Here is a 23,660-nt window from a genome sequence, read left to right as displayed (position 1 = left end):
GAGTTATTAGTTATTTCATGCTTTAAACAAAAATTATATATTTTCCGTCAGCTAAAGCGTGTCGATAAAAATTAGGTTAAAGCATTTTTGTTTCAGTTATCTATTTTTCTTTGTTTATTCTATTTTATTACTAAATTTATAATAGGTCTTTACTAGTTCTTAAGCTAAGCCTAGAGATAATTATACAGGGTGAGTCATGAGGAACTGTACATACTCCTACCTCGTATAGAGACCCTTATGGGGAATAACAAATGACCATTAAAAAGTGTCTGCTCCCATTGTTTAATAATATACAGGGCGAGTTTCGCATTTTGACAGAAAATTTTATTCGTCATAATTTTTAAACGGTCAGATCGATGTGTTTCTTATTTTGGTCAATCGTAATAAACTGATTTATTCAAACTAGAAAAAAATCAGGTCCGGCTTTAAAAAATTAGTTCGTTTGGGTCTTATAAAAAATTTCACCCTGTATATGCTTTTTGAAAACTCTAATATGACTTTTAGAAATTAGACAAATAGGCAATTAAAATGGCATATTTATTTTTTTTCCCCACACAATTACTTAATTTTTTATAAAAAAATCAACTTTGACTATGAATAATTATTAAAAGTTTGGTAAAGTAAACCATAGATTTAAAAAAAAAATAACTTTTATTACAACAATTAATTTTTTTTAACAAATATTTAATTTAAGTTACCACCCAATCGACTGATTTATTCAAACTAGAAAAAAATCAGGCCCGGATTTAAAAATTAGTTCGTTTTGGTTTTAGAAAAAATTTTACATTGTATAAGCTTCTTGAAAACTGCAATATGAATTTTACAAATTAGACAAATAGGCAATTAAAATGGCATATTAATTTTTTTCTCCACACGATTACTTAATTTTTTATTAAGAAATAAAATTTGTCAAAATCGGAATTTTAACCTAAAAATGAAATCACGGTTTAACTCGCTACAACTCTGTTCCATTTTAACATTTTTTTTTCTGAAATTTTTACAGCACATATCTATTACCATTGTGAAGACTATGAAAATTGTTGTAGACTTGCAGTCTTATTCTCGTAAAAGTTATGAATTTTTAAAAATAAAAGGTGCAAATTCGTGAATTGCAAAATTAAATCGCAAACATTAAGTGAAAAAATTTAAAATCTATCTATTTGATCACGTCTATGTTAAACTATAGAGTCCAAGGAGAAGTGTTATGGGGAGTTTTAGATCTAGAAGTGTTATAGAAAAAAAAATGGCGAAACTTTTAATTTTAAGGAAAACGTTAACTTTTTTATTTTTATGGTAAAATTGCGATTTTGAGAAATTTGATTTTTTAATAAAAGATTAAGTAATCGTGTGGGGAAAAATAAATTTGCAATTTTAATTGCCTATTTGTCTAATTTGTAAAATTCATATTAGAGTTTTTAAAAAGCGTATACACGGTGAAATTTTTTCTAAGACCCAAACTAATTAATTTTTTAAAGCCGGACCTGATTTTTTTCTAGTTTGAATAAATCCTTTGATTGGGTGGTAACATAAATTAAATATTTGTTAAAAAAAATTAATTTTTGTAATAAAAGTTAGTTTTTTTAAATATATGGTTCACTTTACCAAACTTTTAATTCATAGTCAAATTTAATTTTCTTATAAAAAATTAAGTAATCGTGTGGGGAAAAAATAAATATGCCATTTTAATTGCCTATTTGCCTAATTTGTAAAACTCATATTAGAGTTTTCAAAAAGCATATACAGGGTGAAATTTTTTATAAGATCCAAACGAACTAATTTTTTAATTTTTTAAAAATTTAAAAAAACTAACTCTTATTACAAAAATTAATTTTTTTTAACAAATATTTAATTTATGTTAGCACCCAGTCAATGGATTTATTCAAACTAGAAAAAAATCAGTTCCGGCTTTAAAAAATTAGTTAGTTTGAGTCTTAGAAAAAAATTTCACCGTGTATACGCTTTTTAAAAACTCTTATATGAATTTTCAAATTAGACAAATAGGCAATTAAAATTGCAGATTTATTTTCCCCGACACGATTACTTAATCTTTTATTAAAAAATAAAATTTCTCAAAATCGCAATTTTACCATAAAATTAAAAAAAGTTAAACGTTTTCCTTAAAATTAAAAGTTTCACCATTTTTTTTTCTATAACACTTCTAGATCTAAAACTCCCCATAACACTTCTCCTTGGACTCTATAGTTTAACATAGACTGATCAAATAGACAAATTTTAAATTTTTTCACTTAATGTTTGCGATTTAACTTTGCAATTCACGAATTTGCACCGTTTATTTTTAAAAATTCATAACTTTTACGAGAATAAGACTGCAAGTCTACAACAATTTTCATAGTCTTCACAATGGTAATAGATATGTGCTGTAAAAATTTCAGAAAAAAAATGTTAAAATGGAACAGAGTTGTAGCGAGTTAAACCGTGATTTCATTTTTAGGTTAAAATTCCGGTTTTGACAAATTTGATTTCTTAATAAAAAATTAAGTAATCGTGTGGGGAAAAACATAAATATGCCATTTTAATTGCCTATTTGTCTAATTTGTAAAATTCATATTGCACTTTTCAAAAAGCTTATACAATGTAAAATTTTTTCTAAAACCAAAATGAATTAATTTTTAAATCCGGGCCTGATTTCTTTCTAGTTTGAATAAATCAGTCGATTGGGTGGTAACTTAAATTAAATATTTGTTAAAAAAAATTAATTGTTGTAATAAAAGTTATTTTTTTTAAATCTATGGTTTACTTTACCAAACTTTTAATAATTATTCATAGTCAAATTTGTTTTTTTTTATAAAAAATTAAGTAATCGTGTGGGAAAAAAAATAAATATGTCATTTTAATTGCCTATTTGTCTAATTTGTAAAATTCATATTAGAGTTTTCAAAAAGCGTATACAGGGTAAAATTTTTTCTAAGACCCAAACGAACTAATTTTTTAAAGCCGGACCTGATTTTTTTCTAGTTTCAATAAATCAGTTGATTGGGTGGTTACATAAATTAAATATTTAAAAAAAAATTTAATTTTTGTAATAAAAGTCAATTTTTTAAATCTATGGTTCATTTTACCAAACTTTTAATTCATGGTCAATTTGATTTTTTTATAAAGAATTAATTAATTGTGTGGGGAAAAAAATAAATATGCCTTTTTAATTGCCTGTTTGTCTAATTTGTAGAATTCATATTAGAATTTTCAAAAAGCGTATACAGGGTGACATTTTATCTAAGACCCAAACGAACTAATTTTTTAAAGCCGGGCCTGATTTTTTTTTTAGTTTGAATAAATCAGTTGATTAGGCGGTAATAGTGTAACGATTGACCAAAATAAGAGACACATCGATCGGACCGTTCAAAAATTATGACGAATGCAAATTTCTGTTAAAATGCGAATATGCGAAATGCGTATATTATTAAATAATGGTAGCAGACACTTTTTAATGGTCATTTGTTATTCCCCATAGGAGCCTCTATATGAGGTAGGAGTATGTACAGTTCCTCGTGACTCACCCTGTATATATTTTCTTTAAAAAAATGGTTTGTCAAAATTTATATGCTTATTTTCATGCTTTTTTTGTATAACAAAATGCTTTTTTCCTAAAATTGTTATGCTTTTTAAGCACTTTTTTTGCGTTTCTTTATGCTTTTAAGTCCGAACTCTTATTATAACGCATGCAATAAACTAATATTTAGATATTATTTACTAATTTCTTCCAAATTTATCTTATTGTGTTCATGTTTTAATGAAATTAGCGCGATTAGTTCATTCATAGGAGATTCTGACCAATAGAAAGCTACAGAAATCTAAATTAAACTGATAATTTCCCGCCGTCAAGTATATTACGTTAGATGCCCTTCGTTGCTACGAAAAAATACATTCAGTGACATTAATGACAATTAATATTTTAAAAATTATTAAAGTGACGACTTTCACCGTCAAATATTTATAACAACTGTGTGTTTAATTGTACTAATTTGTACTTACATAAATAAATTACAATAAAATTTTGGTTTTGAACAGTTTCATTCATGAAATAATCGCAACAAATTGCACTCGATCTCTAAAATTAATATAGAATTTTAGAGTTCTTGTGCAATTACTACTGATTGTTTCATTCAGAGGAGATTCTGACCAATAAAAAACCACAGAAATCTAAATTAAACTGATATTTTTTGATAATTTCCCGTCGACAAGTATTTTACGTCAGATGCCCTTCGTTGCTATAAAAAAATACATTCAGTGACATTAATGACAATTATTGTTTTAAAAATTAAAAAAGTGCTGACTTTCAACCGCAAAATAATTATAATATCTGTGTGTTTAATTGTACTAATTTGTACTTTCATAAATAAATTACAATAAAATTTTGGTTTTGAACAGTTTTGTTCATGAAGTAATCGCAACAAATTGCACTCGATCTCTAAAATTAATATAGAATTTTTGCCACCCTTGACACTGTGACATAATTTCACTCGCCTTCGGCTCGTGAAATTAAAACTGTCAAAGTGTCACTCGGGAAAAATTCAATAAATTTAGAGCTCTTGTGCAATTACTACTGATAATTAGATGAAATTAAATTATTTTGACACAACATTTAAAAGTCAGGTCAGTAGACAATAGGTTTGTTCTAGCAAACAGTCAAACTAGTCAGAAACCGTCAGCAAACACTTGGCCAGTAAGAAAACATAATACAGTCACCAGTGCTATCCCCTCTACTTGCGGTGGTCCACTATTCGCTGATGGTTTCAAACCGTTTGAAACTGATGCTAGAACAAACCTACAGTAGGAAAAATGAAAGAATACCCATGAACGAACATATAGAACACGCTGTATTTTCCTGTCACCGTGTCACAAAGAAATTTTCCCAGCGCAAGTACATGTAATAATAATTATTACATGTACTTGCGCTGGGCAATTTTCTTTCTGACACGGTGACAGGAAAATACAGCGTGTTTTATATGTTCGTTCATGGGTATTCTTTCATTTTTCCGACTGTATTTACAATGGTTTTGAATCGTCGTCATGGAAACCAATATTGTCGTCGTGGTAACCCATTATATTAAATAGGTGCGTTCGCGGGTACAGTTGACAAATTGTCGCCGACAATTTCTAACCTCACTTAATATAAATAATATCGTTAATAGATAAATAAACAAGGTATATTTACTTTTAATTAATATTAATAACTAATTATTAATCTATAATACGTAAATATACCTTGTATATTTACCTATTAACGATATTATTTATATTATTTTAAAGTGCGCATGCGTTTTCTGACAATTTATCCAATTTTCTGATAATTTCAGGTACCTGCGAACGCACTTCTTAAAGTTTGGTTTTGACAAACTTGTCAAAGAATTAATTTGTGTATTTTCACTCCTAAATAAAAATTAATATAACTCTATTTTTTGTGAATTTTTTCCAAACGTACGGCCCTAGAAAAAATATTGTTCCTAACTCATGCGGAAAGTGTCTTCCACGCACTCGACTGCTTGCCCGAACTCCGCTATCGCGTCGTTCGGGTCAACGGCAGTCTCGTGCGTGAAAGTATCACTTTCCGCACTAGTAAGGAAAATAACTATTTAAGTAATATAAATGTAATTTTAACACGTATATCATACAATATTTTTTCTACAAACGTCTTATATATCAACAATTATAATTTGTTCATTCTCAATTACAGCACAATACCTACAAAAACTTTTACTTAATGACTGACATTCCATTTTTATATTTTTCTTGATATTACATCAAAACTGCCTATACAGTCAATACGTAAATCATAACAACAACTATAGAATAACATCTACTTTTATTGTTGTATATTCTAACAAATTGTAATAGTTTTTTTTTCTAAAAACGTGTTAAAAATGCAATACTACAGTTTAAATTAAATTTTAAAAATCCTTCTAAAACGCTTTTTCAAATTGCGCAAGTTGTACTGTTAATATTAATGTTAATAAATGAAATATAAAAAATAATTTGACGTTTGTTTTCAAAATTTGACATTTCAATTTTAACTGCAGTGCCTTAAAATTTTTAAAGCACTAGTGCTTTAAATTAACATTTTTAAAGCTCCTATGGAGTGCTAAAAGTTGCATTTTTAACACGTTTGTAGAAAAATATATTTATGGCATCCACTTTTAGTCTATTTCACATACAAAATAGCAAACAGATTTGTGGGCTGTATCTCGCCACTTATCCCTAGTTCCCTAATCGTTGTTTTGACTTCTGAGTAATGCCAAAGAGTAAAAATCGGTAAAACTAAAAAAAACTCGATAACGTTACTTTGAGAAACGCATAATCTAATAAAATCTTTTTGAGTTTTTTTGTTTCACATGATCCAATGGTGAGTTCTGATGTATACCGCAAAATCCATTTTTTTACATTATGTCCTCAAAAATTGGCAACCGTTGGCCTATTTTTCAATATTTTTTCTTGAATGGTTTTTTAGTTGTAATGAGTTGTACTGAATATGCTTATTTAATTTCAAAGTAATAAAATAATTCTATCATGTGCTTTAAATGTTGATTTCAAACCTTACGCCCCCCCCCCCGCTTAAGGATAGCTATAACCAATATTTTGATAGGCAACCCATGCAAGTAATATTTGTTATGTATAAAATTTAATAAAAAAAAGTTTCATATTATGGTAAAAGACGAATGAAGGTCGACCTAGATTCGGTTTTTAGACTATGACGTTTTTCAAGTATTTGAATAATTCTTGTATTAGGGCTTTCTTTCATGTTCCAACATATTTTTCTACTATTCTTCTCCAGAATAGACTTTCTTTCTCATTTTTTATACATATTTATATTTCTGAATTTCTTTAGTAAATATAAATGGCCTAATAATAGAGTAAGATATTAATTCAAAATTGAACCAACATAGGCTATCACATTTTGAATACAGTCGAATCCAATCGGATCGGCAGGCAATGAATACATAAATATGAACATTAACCGTTAGACGTACTCATCAACAGATCCGCTTACGAAATAATAAATCTGCAGATTGCAGATACAAACACGTGTTAGTAACAGTTTCATTTTGAATAATATGATTAAAAGTGTCAAAAGAAATAGTCTAGAATTTATGTTTAATTTACATATTTATTTTTTATTGGCTGATTATATATTTTTAATCGTCTACGTATCCAATGCATACATGAATTGATAATTTAATATTTTTTTTAATTATTACTGTTTTGAATTCGTATAAATGGAACTTCCTGTTGTAATTTAGTTGATAAATGGGGTTTACAGCGCATTATGCCAAATATAGAGTACACGAATAAAAACCGCTAAACGCCGTAAAAATGAGTGACGCATAAAATATTCCAGCTACAAAAGATCTGATATGAATATTACGCGGCGCGAAAATGTATTTCCATTTTGATGCAAAACAAAATTCTAGTTTTATTTTAAAAGATTTTTTCATAATATTTGCCCAATTTGAAGTAAAATTCGCCACAAAAGAGTAACTTTGATACAGTTTGAATTTTGAAATTCTTTTGTGGCGTGTTTACTTCAAATTTAGCAAATATTATGAAAAAATATTTTAAAATAAAACCAGAATTTTGTTTTGCATCAAAATGAAAATACATTTTCGCGCCACGTAATATTCATATCTGATCTTTTGTAGCTGAAATATTGTATGCGCCACTCATTTTTACGGCGTTTAGCGGTTTTTATTCTTGTATCAGGAGTTTTTCAAAGTTATTTATAAATTAAATGTATAAAGTTGAATGCAATGTTTCTCGATTATACGTTAAACTTTATAAATGGTCGCCTTTGTCGCATTATTTCCCAAATAATCTAGTGTCCATCGAATGTACACTAGATTTTTTATTCCATTCGAAATAGATTAAAAAAAATATTGGGATGGCCGGTAAATGAACTCGGATTGTCCGTTTCCAGATCAAATTAGCGTCGTAACCACTACAACTACGTAAACCATTTAGGGAATAATCGTTAATTGGATTGTATTTTGTAGCTTAATAACTTCTAAACGGCTTAACCGATTTTGTTCACTAAACATGGGTTTGAAAGATATTGACAAGTAATATCTTATGCATCTAAGGTCAAGTATGATAACTGAAGCTAGTACAGGAATTATTGAGCTTGAAAAACCGTTTTTGACCTAAGAAATAAAGTTGATCATATTTATGAAGCCTATAACTTGAAAATTGGAATTTTTTCATATAGAAGGTATACACCGTTAGATTCGTCTAGAGTCCTTGTACAAACGCTCAATTGTCGAAAAACCAAAATTTTCAAAGTTTAGTTTTTCAGTTTTTCGGCTATACTGAGCCGTGTGTATGTCTGATCCTGAAAGCTTAAATACCATTTTAAAGATTAACTCAACGCTATTGATTTGGTGTATCTAGTGTTGTCCTGTCTCTTCTTGAACCGAAGATATATACCGTCAAAAAATATGCCGTTTTGTACTTACCAAGTCCTATAGCTGGCTTATGGGTAGTCAAAACTCATAAACTACACCGGTTCTGAATCGGTCCTCACCCCCTCTTCAAGCACAGAAAAAAAATCAGATCGGTTTAACTTTTCCACACACATACATACATACCCATATCCACAAACATTTTCCCTTTTTTAAATAAAAATTGACTCATACTTCTGAGTTCGGTAACTTTTGAACGGTATAACCGATTTTCAAAATTAGACATGCGTTGGAAAGGTAATGATCGCTTCTATAGAAGCCGCAAAGGTAGGAGTTAAATTTTCGAAGCTTTTGGGAGTTTTGGGGACGAGAACGAAAAACAGACCCTAAATAGGAAGGGCCGTAAAATCCATACACTTGGACCAAAATGGATGGTTAAAGATGGGAGTTGGCCCAATTTTCAATTCAGTCAGATTTAGAAAATCGAAAATTTCGTGTATATATAGTGTCGCGTTTAGGGGTATAGGTGTGCGCCACTGGCGGGAACTGCCGTTCTCTGGTAATAAACGGGGATTTAAAACAAAATAATACATCCGCAATCTTCGACTACAAAGGTAAAAACTAACAACAAAATGCTTTATTATAGCAACTAACAACAAGATGCTTCGTTATCAACTTAAACTACATAATCCTAAAAATTCCAGTGGATGGTAGTTATCGCCAGTGGCGCACACTTCCCCACGTGCGATATTAATATGGGACGTTTTCGATTTTATCAACCTGAGTGAATTAAAAAATGGGTCAAACTCCATCCTGTTAGGAAACACCCGCCAATCCATTTGTCAGTGGGTCCAATGTTGTGGGTTTTACGGCCCTCCCCATTTGAGTTTTGTTTTGCATTCTCGTCCCCAAAACTCCCAAAAATTTCGAAAATTTAATTACGCTAAAATGTTATATGCTAAATCCTGACGATGAATGAAATTAATAAGCACGTGGTTGTTGAGTCAAATTCTCTATGTGATGGGAGAGAATTCGACTCAACAACTCACGTGCTTCGTGGAAAGTCATATGATGTCTTAGGGTATCCCTATTAATTTCATCCATAGTCAGGATTTAGCATATAGCATTTTAATGTTAGACTTTTAGTCGACATTTTAAGGGTATTAACCCATGTATTTTTGGTGGCTTAGCATGTAGAGCTTGCAAAGAACACTGATGATGCTCCCATTAGAGAGAAAACGTTCTGTTTTGTATTTGTAGCACTTTTTTGGGGCTTTTAAAATAAATACACTTTTACGCAGAAGATTTTTTTCAATTTTTGTAATTAATAATATACAACCAGCTACAGGAAATTCTTCCTTGTGTAATTGTCCTGTAACTTTTTTTCTACGAAGTTTTAGGTATATGGAATGTTACATTTAATAGGAAGAGAAGTGAATTACCTTTAAAATTGTCTGTTGGGGTTGTACGACTATTTTTAAGCAAGTTATGGTTTTTCAGAATAAACTTTTAACGATTTATGATATTTTTTAAAATTATATTTTAAATTTCGCATTATAAGTTTTTTCTTGTACATTTTGGTATATACATTATCTTTCTTCACTTTAACATGGTGTATTAAAAAAAATTCAGAGACTATTTTTAAACAAGATATCCGTAGGATACCCAAAGTTATCCGTAATTTGAGAAAAATATTGAATTCTCTTTTAAATTTTTTAGAATATAATTGCATACCACATAAACATAGTTTTTAATTCCAAATAACTTATCTTAATAACACTTTTCGATATTGTGAAATATAGGTACTTTATTCTTGAGCGAAATTCATAGTTTTTAACATACCTCGTACACTATTGATATAATTTGATATCTGATGATTGTATCTCAGTTTTTAGACTATGCAGAGCATTTTATTAAGAACATTTTTTTTCATCAAATTAATAATAAAAAAGTTTTCTATATGATACTAACTTACTGGGACATATTGCATGCATAGCGTATATAGTCCGTCCGCTATAACTTTTCCCATGCGGTACAATTCATTTTCAATCAAATTAAGTCAAAACAGAAAGTGAAACGTACGCCGATGTTTGCAGTATATAGTATACAGTATACAAAATGTATATACACATACACGACGTTCGTTTCAATTTATGTTTTGACTTAATTTGATTGAAAATGAATCGTACCACATGGGAAAAGTTATAGCGGACGAACTATACATAATAATGTCACATTTTGAAACAGCATATCTTGTTACAAATAGTTATAGAATTCTTTACAATGCACCATTTAATTAAAAAAAAGTTTTCTTTTTTATTCGACAATGTATTTACCTTAATGTACAAGAAAACAAGTTATAATTTAAGTTAATTGAGTAAGGTAAGGTAATTGATTTCTCTTTCTACATTATACTATTGCATATACCTACGTAGAAAAAGGTTACAATGCTTGCGAAATAATAGGGAAAATAACCCAAAAATACTGTGAGTGGCGAAATTTGAAAAATCATAATTCGGAAATTATACATCATAAAGACTTTTACCAAACGTCATTTTAAAGAGGCAGGATGGAAGTTTTTTTGCTATAAAAGCAATGCCTCTAATATGTATGTACGTACCTATATCCACGTGAAAAAAAGTTATGTGGCAAAAAGCCAAATCGCTTCTTTTTCTCGTTTTCTTGTCTCTTTTTTGAAAATATTTTTGTAACAAAAAATTATTTTGACTTTAGAAGGTGATATTTCGATACTAAATTTAATTTGGAACAATTTTTCTGTAGATGCGTATATACAAAAAGTGCATAGAACTCACCCTATGCACCCTAGTGCATAGGGGCTAATTCACCCCTTTCTAAAAAAGCACCCCTTTAAATGGTAGCACTTCGCGGTTCTTTTATATTTAGAGGTTCATTGACCATACAAAACAATAAAACCCCTTTAACGTTGTATTTACTTTTAGCTCTCTTATTTTAAACATAATCAATAGCCTAATAATGCATTCTTTGTTTTAGCAATAATTTTTATTGTATATATAAATAATATATATTTTTCATTCATCCTCCAGTTTGTTCGTTCAAAGTTAGGTAAAGGCCTGCCCCAATTTCTTTCAGTTCTATTAGTCATGAGCTTCCTGCAACCAGTACCCAGCGATTATTTTACCATCAAAATGATTTTATACCCAATTTATGAATAGTTTGATCATAAAAATAAATTAAATTACTAAAACTGACTTTTATAGCCCATTACAATATTCCCCAGGCTCATCTAATTAACCAAATTTTTCGAAAATCAGTTTGAAAGCTTGTTTGTGTTACTATGCGTAAAAAACTCATTAATTTATACACCAAGCATTTTGTAAGCAGCAAAGTTTTGAATAGAGTTTGGAATAGAGTTTCCGAATAGAGTTGGATTGCAAAATTATTCAAAGACAAAAAACAAGTATTCCATTGTTTTCATGCCATTGGAAATAACTTTTAATAATTTTCAGAAACTTTTCAGTTCTTTTTGCAGGAATCAAATAACCAGAACGAAATGTTTTTGCTGGAGTTATTGAGAAGAGCCCTTATTCCGGGTAATTTATGAGAGCAAGGGCTTAATTCGGGATATTTACATTCAACTTGTTACAGTGTATTTATGTACCAGGTCATTTAGAACAGAAAACACCGGAATAAATAGATATACAGGGTAGATAATATTATACAGGGTGTTTCATTGGAAAACGGAAATACTTTAATGGTGAATAGAGGTCACCGAGCCGGTTCTAAATATACTACATTTTTTGCCCTACCGACTTCTATAACCGAGTTACAGGGTGTTTTATCGATTTTGCCCATTTTTTTCCTAAGCCATATCTTTAGAACCACCCTATATATTTTTTTATATTTGGTACACATATGTCTTATTCAAAACCCAAACGACCGACATACTAACCATAAGAAAAATCCAGGTCCGGATTAACAAAACATTATAAAGTATTTGTGACCTTAAAACAACACCCTGTATATCCAAATTTTGAAAATCTGTTTGCATATTTGAAGAGAGCACAAAAAAGTAATTTTAATGGTTCACTTTAATTTTTCGGATACACAATTTTATGACTTTAATTTTGAAATTATATTGAATTTTTTAAGAACTCTGACATTAAAAAGTATGTATTATTAACCTTTAGTTATAAATTATTAAAGTTAATGAATAAATACTCATTTTAAAATAATCAATACTTATTTACCACATTGGAACGACCCAATTACTAGTGACAAGAAAAATGCAGGTCCGGATTAACAAAAAATTATAAAGTAATTGTGACCTTGAACCAACACCCTGTATATTGAAATTTTGAAAATTTGTCTGCGCATTTTAAAAGAGCATAAAATACCCTGATTAAAGGTTCATTTTAATTTTTTCGCCGTTGATTTAATTACATCAATTTTGAAATTATATTGAAATTTTAAAGAACTCTGAGATTAAAAACCAGGTATGTATTAATAACTTTTAATAATTTAATGTTAATGAATCAATACTTATTTTAAAAATACTTTATACTTATTTACTACGCTGGTTTCATGGCTTTTCTGGATTTGTAGCTGTATGCATATTTGCACATCATTAAAAATTGGAATTGCGAGAATTGGAATATTTTAATAATTTAGTAAAAAATAAAAAAAAAAGAACAGCTATATCTAATAAAAAAAATTCGTTTAAACAATTCAACAATTTAACATAAATTAAAAATATTTGAACTATAACAGTTGTTCAAAATGTCTGCCATTTTATTCGATGTTTTTCCTTGCTCGTTTTAAAAGATTTCGAATCGATTTTCTAATTAGATTGGGATTGTTTTTCATTTTTATGGCATTTTCTCGTGACCTTGACAGAATTAATCAATATGATTTCAAAATTGTCTGGCCGAAAAATTTAAGCGAACCATTAAACTTACTTTTTTGTGCTCTTTTCAAATATGCAAACAGACTTTAAAATTTGAATATACAGGGTGTTGTTTTAATACAGGGAGACATATGTGTACCAAATATCAAAAAAACATACAGGGTGGTTCTAAAGTTATGGCTTAGGAAAGAAATGGGCAAAATCGATAAAATACCCTGTAATACGGGTATAGAAGACGGTAGGGCAAAAAGTGTAGTATATCTAGAACCGGCTCAGTGACCTCTATTCACCATTAAAGTATCTCCGTTTCCCAATGAAACACCCTGTATACAGCACCTAGCGACTTGCAACTTTTTTGCATTGTGTGTAGGTAGACGTCAGGAAAAAAAGTCTAAAATAGAGAAATGAGTGTAAATAAATAATTACATTTTTACAGTGCATAAAATGCTTCTTAAAGTGCATAAATATGTCAAAATCAGTATATTAAGCGCCAAATTTTGTTATTCGGGGTTTCTGGGGTAGCTGTTAATCAATGCGCCATTAGAACCGATCCCGCAGCATCTGGTGCTTAGGGTTACTGCTAAGACACGTTATCTGGACTTTCAAGGTTTTTCGGCGCTAAATTAATCCGAATAGATTAGTTGGGGGTTTTTGAGGTCGCTGAACCTAAATACGCCATCAGAAGGCACCCTCAGAACACCTGATGATTAAGATCACTGCTAAGGCGCGTTATCTTTTGGAGTTTCGAGGGCTTCCGGCACTAAAGTGATGCAAACAGATTACTTAGAGGATTTTTGGAGTCTCTGTGCCCGAATACGCCATCAGAATTATCGACGCCCAGTACATCTGGTGCCCAGGCTTACAGCTAAGGTTTTCCTAGGAGTTTCGCTAGTCATTTGATGTAAACATATTATTCTGGATTTTTGGGGTTCCTGGACATGAATGTGAAATTAGAACCGTCCCTTGGAGCACCTAGTGCCCAGGGTGACTGACCTGCACGTCATCTTCTGAAGTTTTGGGGATTTCCAGCTCTAATTTAATGCAAACATTGTACTCGGGAGTCTTCATGAACCCCGAAAAGCCTCGAGTAATCTGTTTGCATCAATTTAGTACCGAAAACACTCAAAACTTCAGATGCCGTGCCTTAGAAGTAACCGCGGACACCAGGTTCTCTGGGAATTGGTTCTGATACACTTTTAGAAACATTTTATTCACTGTAAATGCAGTTATGCATTTCCACCTATTTTTCTTTGGTAGACTTTTTTCCTGACGTCATCTTCAACACAATGCAAAATGTCGCATATCTCTACGTGCTGTATTTAAAAGTCGATTGTTCTTCACATATTTTAATAATTATTAAACGAATGCATAGAGCATTCGAAAAAATTTGTACAATGTACAATGTTGCAAAATTAAATGTTATTGTAGCTTTTGAAGGCAAGATACTGCGTCATTTTGTAGGTAGGTTTACTCATTGTTACAAGTGTTTGAAATACAGGTACATTTCAAAACATTGTAAAAGTTCTCAAAACTTATGTGTCCGTTGTGCAATGAAAATCACTCAAACATAAATACATACATTTGCTGGCTGCATTTGTTGCAAGAGTAATGAATATGTTTTGGTTAAAAAAATGTTATTCCTACAAAAAAAAAACAAAAAATTAAACATAATATACTGGAAAATTTGATTTCTTTATACAGGCCTAGGCAATTAATAAAAATTTGTACTCAGAGGCTCTGAGTCAAAACAGTTTCCAATTTTATCCAACTACGGTAAAAATGTTAATAATATTACACAAATTAAAATTTCCATAACATCTGCATAATTTGCTCAACCTCTGCCTGCTGATCCATCCCGTTGCGCTTTTCACAGTATAGGAAGGAACAACCAAGATATTGCTTGAGCTGTGCATAACTTTGTAATTATACGCCAGTCAATGAGGGCAAAAATAAGCTATTACTTCCTATTTATATCCTAATGCATGGATTTTGATTAACTTTCGGGAATAGGCTCTACTTACTTCCTAATTCAAAATCTAGCTTGTACCAAAATATGTTTATTATTTTTATGGGTGAAAGCTACCCCTTATTGCCCAAATTAAATAAAACTAGTTGTAATGTAAATCAAAGTATTTTTAGGCTTAAAAATAGTGTTTGATAAAGTCAAATAAAATAATTCTTATATTATTAGGCAATCTTGTTGGTTGGTTGAATATTTTTTTAATTAATTTAATATACATATAAATTAAATCAATTTTGTGTCGGTATCTTGGGTCGATGTTTTTTTGTTTTATCCTTTTCTCAACCCTTACAGTAACCCATATCTTTATAAAAATAAAAAATACATTTGAGCATATTATTATCATATATTTATCCCTTTAATTTAGTGGCACCGGTACTTTTTTGTTATTTGCAATAAAAATATATTTTTGTAATTTTACGTTCCTTCAAACTACTCCTCATGATGAATAACATAAAAGTAGAGAAGTCAATTATATTTATAAAACAAAAATATAGTACAATTTGTATAAAAAATGTATACAAAGTATATAAAAAAAAATTGACATTTAAAGAAAAATGGTCATTAAAATCTAAGTTTTATTTAATATTTGTAAAATATTTTTAAAACATATTTAATTGAAAAACTTTTTGGACCATTTTCCTGGTGACACCTCCATGGCTTCTAAAAATTGCAAGCTAGATGTATGCTGCATTGAAAAAAGAGGGAATTCTAAAAAGTTGCAATTCACAATCCCGTCTACAGCTTGGTAAAGTTCCAACGGAAAATGGACCTAGTTACTCTATAGGAGTAATACTAATATAAAATTATTTTATATTAGTAGTATTTATTTTTATTTTATATTAGTATTACTCCTATAGAGTAACTAGGTTAATTTTCATTTGGAAATTTACCAAGATGTAGATAGGGTTGATACAAACAAGCATATATTTGGGAAATGTACCGATAGAAAGGGTTGATAAATACAAATACCTAGGAACCTGGATTTCAGAGAAAAATGATCAAACAACAGAAATAAGGACCAGGATAGAAATAGCAAGAAATGCGTTTGTAAAAATGAAACAGTTCTCTGCAACAAAGACCTTAGCTTAGAACTGAGAGCAAGAGCTTTGAGATGCTACGTGTTCTCGATACTACAATATGGACTTGAAAGCTGGACATTAAAGCAAGAACACATAAATAAGCTACAGTCATTTGAAATGTGGTTTTACAGAAGAATGCTTAGAATAGCATGGACACAGAGGAAAACGAACACGGAAGTACTGCGAGAAATGGCTAAAGAATGCGAAATAATAAACACAATAAAAATAAGAAAGTTACAATATCTGGGACACGTAATGAGGGGACCGCGATATGAAATGCTAAGACTGATAATACAGGGAAAGATAAGAGGCGGAAGGAGTATAGGAAGAAGGAGAGTGTCATGGTTAAAGAATTTAAGGGACTGGTTTAGATGCAGTTCTATAGAACTCTTTAGAGCAGCGGTGGATAGAGTAAAGATAGTGATGATGATATCCAACCTCCGATTAGGAGACGGCACTTGAAGAAGAAGAAGAAGATAGGGTTGTGAATTGCAACTTTTAGAATTCCCTATTGTTTTAAATGCAGCATCCATCTGGCTTACAATTTTTAGAAGCCATGGAGGTGTCACCAGGAAAATGGTGCAAAATTGTTCTATTAAATATCTTTCAGAAATATATTACAAATATTTTTATTAGGTTGAAAAACTTAGACGTTCATTTAGCAGATGCCGCTGCGCACCTAATACTTTCACGTCAGTTGCAATGGAGGGACTAACAAATGTCGAAAATTTTTACCTGGAGTAGAGATAGCAGCCTATGGATTCTCTGAAGAGCCTCTAACAAGAGGTGGAATCGTCGTTAAGAGTGCTGGCCGCGCTCTCTAACCTAAGTAAAAATTAAGACAGTTTTGACTTCGCATTGCAACTGAATAAAAATGGTATACATTTTTATTTTAAAAATGGTCATGGAACTAACCTATTATAATGTATGTAACTGTCGTTACTGTCATTCATTGCTTTCTCATCTTTTTCAGGGATTGCTGCACCGTTCCAGCAGTTAGACACCTGCACGTGCACTTGTACCACATGTAGCGGTACAAAAAAGCCCGATCTTTCTGCAGGTGAGTAACAGGCTGCATCCTTTTTTGCAGATCCTACAAAAATTATATCACATAATTTCTGAGCTGCAGATGATTTATGCAATTTTGTGGGCTGCAAATAACAATTAGTATTCTTCCAATGATCCATTTTCAATCAATTGAATTGAGAGCTTTAGCGCCTAGCCGAATTTGAATTTGGTAATAAACTCTCTAATGTGCTCGTCATTTTCACCAACAGCTGTGAAAAGTAAGTAGTCATTATAGGTCTGGATCCCGCGTATGAAAAAAAAGTTGATTAATAGCAAGCTGAAAATTTGTTAATAGCTTAATGGTGTCTAGTCGCATAAACTTTTATATATGGGAACACTGGAACAGGGGCAGTTTTAATTGTGGAACAGGTTAAAAATTTGGAACGGTGACACTACGAAAACGGCACATTTATTTTGTCCGACAGAACAGACCTAAACTCTCCGAACAGAGATTAAACTCTCATGCAAAAATCAGACTGCTATTTATCACCAAATGGGCGTTTTAATGAGTGGAACATGTAGAATATGTCAAATGATAGGAATTATGACAGGTGATAAATAGCAGTCTGATTTTTGCATGAGAGTTTAATCTCTGTTCGGAGAGTTTAAGTCTGTTCTGTCGGACAAAATAAATGTGCCGTTTTCGTGGTCTGACCGTTCCAAATTTTTAACCTGTTCCTTAATTAAAACTGCCCCTGTTCCAGTGTTCCCGTATATCAAAGTTTGTCCGACTAGACACCCTTAAGCTATTAACAAATTTTCAGCTTGCTATTAATCAACTTTTTTTTCATACGCGGGATCCAGACCTAGTAGACATTTTCAGCTGATCCAAAATTTGTATATGCTCCAAGATTAAACAAAAATGTGGTTTTTTTACAATAACTCTGTTTACTTTAAAAATACCGTATCCAGTCAATCACCATTTTATAGAAAATTTCAAGTGCTATAAAACTACATTAATCGCATTTATTCAAAATCTTTAGATTTGAAAAAGTAAAGGGTTAATGGGCGAACGAAAACTGGTACTCGTTATCAACCTAACTCAAAGTAATGATTATCTGATAGTTTTTATACTAGAGTAATGAAAAAAAAATTTGGTAAAAAAAACCTTGAATATTGTAGTGAATCATTTTTTCCTATCTCTTATCATTTTCGAGTTCTTCTTCTTCTTAAAGGGCCCTCTCCTCAATGAAGGTTGGCGACTAGAATTGCAAGCTCTTCTCTGTCTTCATCTGTTCTTATTAGCTGTTCAAAATTTAGCCCTGTCCATTGTCGGATGTTTCTGAGCCACGATAGTCTTTTTTTCCTAGTCCTCTCTGGTCCTCTCTTGCCTTTCGAGTTACATGAAGAAACAGGCAGATTTTTAAGAAAATTTAAAAATGCGCCCAATAATTCGATCTTACTTACTTACTTACTTATCCTCTCCGTTTCCACTGGAACATGGGGCATCTACTGTCATACTCCATTTTTCCGATCTTGTGCTTTTTCTCTAAATTCTTTCCAGGTTAGACCGAGGTTTTCTGCTTCTTTAATAATTGTTTTCTTTCATGTACTTATCGGACTCCCCTGTTTCCGTTTTCCTGGAGGTTGGAATTCCAAAGATTGTTTTGTTATGTCTGTGTATGGTTTCCGCAGAGTATGGCCCACCCATTTCCATCTTCTCTTTTTTATTTTTTTATGTGTTGGTTCTTGCTTCGTTTTTTTCCATAAGTCTGATTTTGTGATTCTGTTGTGCCAAAATATTCTTAGAATTTTTCGTAAGCATTTATTGATGAAGGATTGAATCTTTCCAGTGTTGTGTTTTGTTATTCTCCAAGTTTGTGATCCGTATAAAAATTCTATCTTAGTTTTTTCTAAAAAATTTTAACCAGTCCATCTTTTTAAATATAGAAATAACAGGTATTGTATAAGAAAAACGAAGTATCTAATTAAGGTGGATGCGCGCTAAATATACTGCTCATTTTTTCTTAAAATACCTATGTGAGTCATCTATCTTTTTTTTTGTACCATGTCTCGCATAGTTTGAGTGTAACCGACATTTAAGAAGTCTTGTCAAGCACTATAAAAAGTATTCTCCGCATTACACCCGTAAAATCGAACATGTTTCTGTCATTTCAAGTTGAATGCACCGATTCGAGCATGCACAAAAAAATCAATCACCTAACATATCTTTTATTTTTGGCCAGATGCATAGTTTTATGTTATTCGCAAAAACCGTCCGGAAAGGTGTCATTTTTTAAAGAAAATAGCAAATTTTCAACCATGCATAACTCAAAAATTATTGAATTTTCAAAACAAAAAAAAGATTTTTGGCTAAGTATTTGGTTCTTTTAACATTCTCGTGATTACTTCGACCAAAAATTTTCTATCCCCGAGAAGGTCTGATAACCACCCCAAAGATAAAAGCGTATTTTGGCATGGGGTAGACTATGTCTCTTGAGCTATTCCCTATTTACTGTGAAAAATATCAAGTAAATTTATACATTAAACGGAATTTAGAGCCAAATACCCTCATTGACTGCACTATTAGTGTTTCAGGTGGTTACAAAATTTTCTATGTTTTAAATAAATGTAAAATTATGCAATGGAATTGTAGATTGGCTCTCCATAACAAAACCAGTTTAACACATTTCTTAAATGAAAATGCTATTAATTATTGATGTTGGCTTGTAGAGTGAAACGTGCTGTAAACCAAGAAGCAATATATTTTAAGGGATATTATAAAATTGGGATATTATAAGAGTGTTCGTTGCGACCGATATGGCGGTTATGCGGAAGTGGATATACTAAAACAATCTATACATCGTTTTGAAGAAAATTGTGTTATACAAAATTCAATGACGATATTCTTGTTTGTGGAACTCTTTGAAATATAATGTGATATTTTTTTGTTTCAATTTATAGACCTTCAGATATTCGATCAACTTCCACGGATTTGTGTGATTGGTGTAACTTAGAACAATTTAATTCCCTTGCATTATAGGTGATGACATCGCCGCTTCGCAAGAATGTAGGCTTGAGTCAAAAAATACGATTTTAGAGGAGAGGAAGTTTCAAATTTTATGGATATGAATATGAGAATAACTCAGAATAAGTTGTTACTTTAAAGAAATAACCTATAAAATTTTGTTAGAAATAAACTGTGATAGAGCAAAATAGTTGATATATGAAATAGCAGATGCCATAAAAAACAGAAGCAGTTATTAGCAGTTATAGATCATTTTGCCATTGCGGCTTGGTCATAGCCGCGCCGCCTCACGCATGGACATCTGATGACACGAGATCCTTAACAGGAGTGTTATGCTTGTGAGACCCCTCTGACAATAAAACACCTTCTGGTGTAGTGCCTGTTACACAGTGCGGAAAGAGTTCAATTCGGAATCCCGGATGATTTAAAAATACTACTCTCAAAGTGCGGTTCCAAAGTGATCCTTCAATATTTAAAAGCAATAAACTGTTTATATAAAATTTAATTGTATTATTCATAGTTATTGTTATTGTTATTGTTAATAAAACTATCATTTTCGCTAATAGCCATACAGGCTGATGCGAGTTTGTAAATTAAAAAAATACTTTAACTTTGTTAAAACGCTGGCCTAACTACAAAAAGGGTCCTTATTTTAGGGAGTTTTCACAAAAAGTAATCGTAAGTATAAGATTGGTCGTCCTTGACGAGAAGTAAACACACAAATTGCTTCACATTCTGCGCTATTCTGTGGCGTAACTAACTTGGGTCTCTATTCATACGAAAATGTTAAGTATACATATCGCACACCTAGTTCAATGGTGCCACAACTGCAAAAAATTCGAATTTTGAGTTAAGGCTGTAAAAGATTGCCTATATAATGCCCCATCTAATGCAATACAGCCTGAACTAAAATATTGTTTTGGATAAGTATAAAGTAAGTTACTTCGGTATTTCACTGTAGGGTTTTTGGAAGGTTTTGAAAATGCAATATGGCCATAACTGGGAGATGTGGTGATAATATACACTGCCAGAATACAACCGATATAATTTAATACGTTCAATACGGCCACAACTGCAAAAATCAATTGATTTTTTCATTATATTGCCGCCGTATCTCCTAGGTATCGTTTTATAAATGATTTTTTTCATAATGCAATATGGTCATAACTATCAAAATAAAATTTAGAAATATGACTTCCAAATGGAAAGTAAATGCATCTTCCCAATCAATTTCGACATATAAACCCTTTAAAATCATTTAACGACCACTTCATCCTTAGTGAGATTTCGAATATGCTCAAGTTGTTTCTTACAAAAAAAGTGCTTTAAAAACAGATAAAAGAAATTATAGTTTTACTAATTATATACACTGTCAGGAAGTGATGGCTATAAACAAAAATCTAAATCTAAAAGCTAAAGAAAGTTGGAAAAACTTGTGTACATCCTTAAATAAAAATGCATATATTCAAAATATTTGAAAAAAAGAAAGGAAAATGTAAAGAGGGTACACGTAAAAATTGTTTTTCTACAACCGTGATAAAAATGCAATTTTTAGCACTCCACACGAGCGTTGAAAATGCTACTTTAAGGCACTAGTGCTTTAAAATTTTTAAGGCACTGCAGCTCATATTGACCGTACAGGCAATTTTGATGTAATGTCAAAAAAATATAAAAATGGAATGTCAGTCAAGTTCAAGTAAAAGTTTTTGTATATATTGTCCTGTAATTACGTTTGTAGAAAAAATATTGTATGATATGTGTGTTAAAAAGTACATTTTTAAGGCACTCATGTGAATTGCAGATCTCGCTTCGCTCATTCTGCAAACTTTCACATGCGTGACTTAAACTTGTAATTTTAACACTTATATCATAAATATAGTCCGTCCGCTATAACTTTTCCCATGCGGCACGATTCATTTTCAATCAAATTAAGTCAAAACATAAATTGAAACGAACGTCGATGTGTATATAGGGTGAGGCAGATAAAGGGCCTATTAGAAATATCTCGAGAACTAAAGTAAGGAAAATTATGAAAATTGGAAGTGGTTTTGAGGTGTGAACTATTTAATACGGTTTCTTATTTCTTAAAATATAAGGTTTTGTAATATTATACAGGGTAGATTAAAAGATAATTACGTTTTTTTATTAATTTCGTAGCAAAATTCACACCCTGTAGAATTGTAGTAGTTTTGCATCAAAATCCCTTTACATGTTCAAATGATTTTTAATATGGTCTACTATTGTTACCAATTGTTAGTATAGCTAAATTTTGAATCTTAGTATACAGGGTGGGTCGAAACTCGGAATGTGTATTTTCTGAGTTTTCTTAAATGGAACACACTATATTTTAGTATTGTAATGAAATGGTATTTTATGGTACTTTTTAATTTCTTAAGCATTCCCTATACTTAACTGCTTTAATTTGTGCTTAATTGTTAATCGCACTAACAATCTTAACTACGTAGATATCTTGATAGCTTAACCATTATTGTCAATTTTAAGTATCAGTCTCGATTAGTATGTATTTATTTCCGAAAAATTATTTGTGATTGAATATTTTTACGGCCAACCTAATAAAATTTCAGGTATTTTGTGTTGCAATTAATGTTTGGCTTGAATCACCAATAACTCACAAATTGAAGCGGTTAGGTATAGGGATTGCTTAAGAAATTAAAAAGAATCCCAAAATAACATTTCATTACAATACTAAAATACAGAGTGTTCTATTTAAGAAAACTCAGAAAATACTCATTCTGAGTTTCGACCAACCCTGTATAGAAAAAAGGAAAAATTTAACTATACCAATAATTTTTAACATAGTAGACTATATTAAAAATCATTTGAACATATACAGAAATTAAACAGAAAAGAAATTAATAAAAAAACGTAATTATCTTTTAACCTACCCTGTATAATGTTACAAAAACTTAATATTTTAAGAAAGAAGAAATTAAGGAGAATCCAAAAATGTAAAAATATACAGGGTGTCCCTTTTAAAAAAACGAAGTTACAACCAACTTCCGGTATAACCGGAAGTAGCAAAGAGACCAACATATTTTCATTAAATTGTTCACACCTCAAAACCCCTGTATTCCGATTGTCATAATTTTCTTACCTTGAGTTCTAGAGATATTTCTAATAGGCCTTTTATCTGCCTCACCCTGTATACATTTTGTATACGGTATACTATATACTACACATATCGGCGTACGTTTCACTTTCTGTT

General features: G+C 30.9%; 1 protein-coding gene across 5 annotated transcripts in view; it reads left to right on the top strand.

The window, feature by feature from the left end:
- Positions 1–23,660, top strand: part of LOC114328055 (neuropeptide F receptor) — a 1,158,133-nt gene that overhangs the window by 826,614 nt on the left and 307,859 nt on the right. For all 5 annotated transcript variants that reach the window (XM_050653552.1, XM_050653550.1, XM_050653551.1 and 2 more), the window contains one exon: positions 17,372–17,458. The gene's annotated coding sequence lies outside the window, so the exon portion shown is untranslated. The remainder of the gene's footprint in view (positions 1–17,371; positions 17,459–23,660) is intronic.

This window comes from Diabrotica virgifera, chromosome 6, assembly GCF_917563875.1.
Source record: "Diabrotica virgifera virgifera chromosome 6, PGI_DIABVI_V3a".
NCBI classification, from domain to species: Eukaryota; Metazoa; Arthropoda; class Insecta; order Coleoptera; family Chrysomelidae; genus Diabrotica; species Diabrotica virgifera.
Note: the sequence above shows the minus strand (reverse complement) of the source record. Positions and strands in the feature narration are given on the sequence as shown.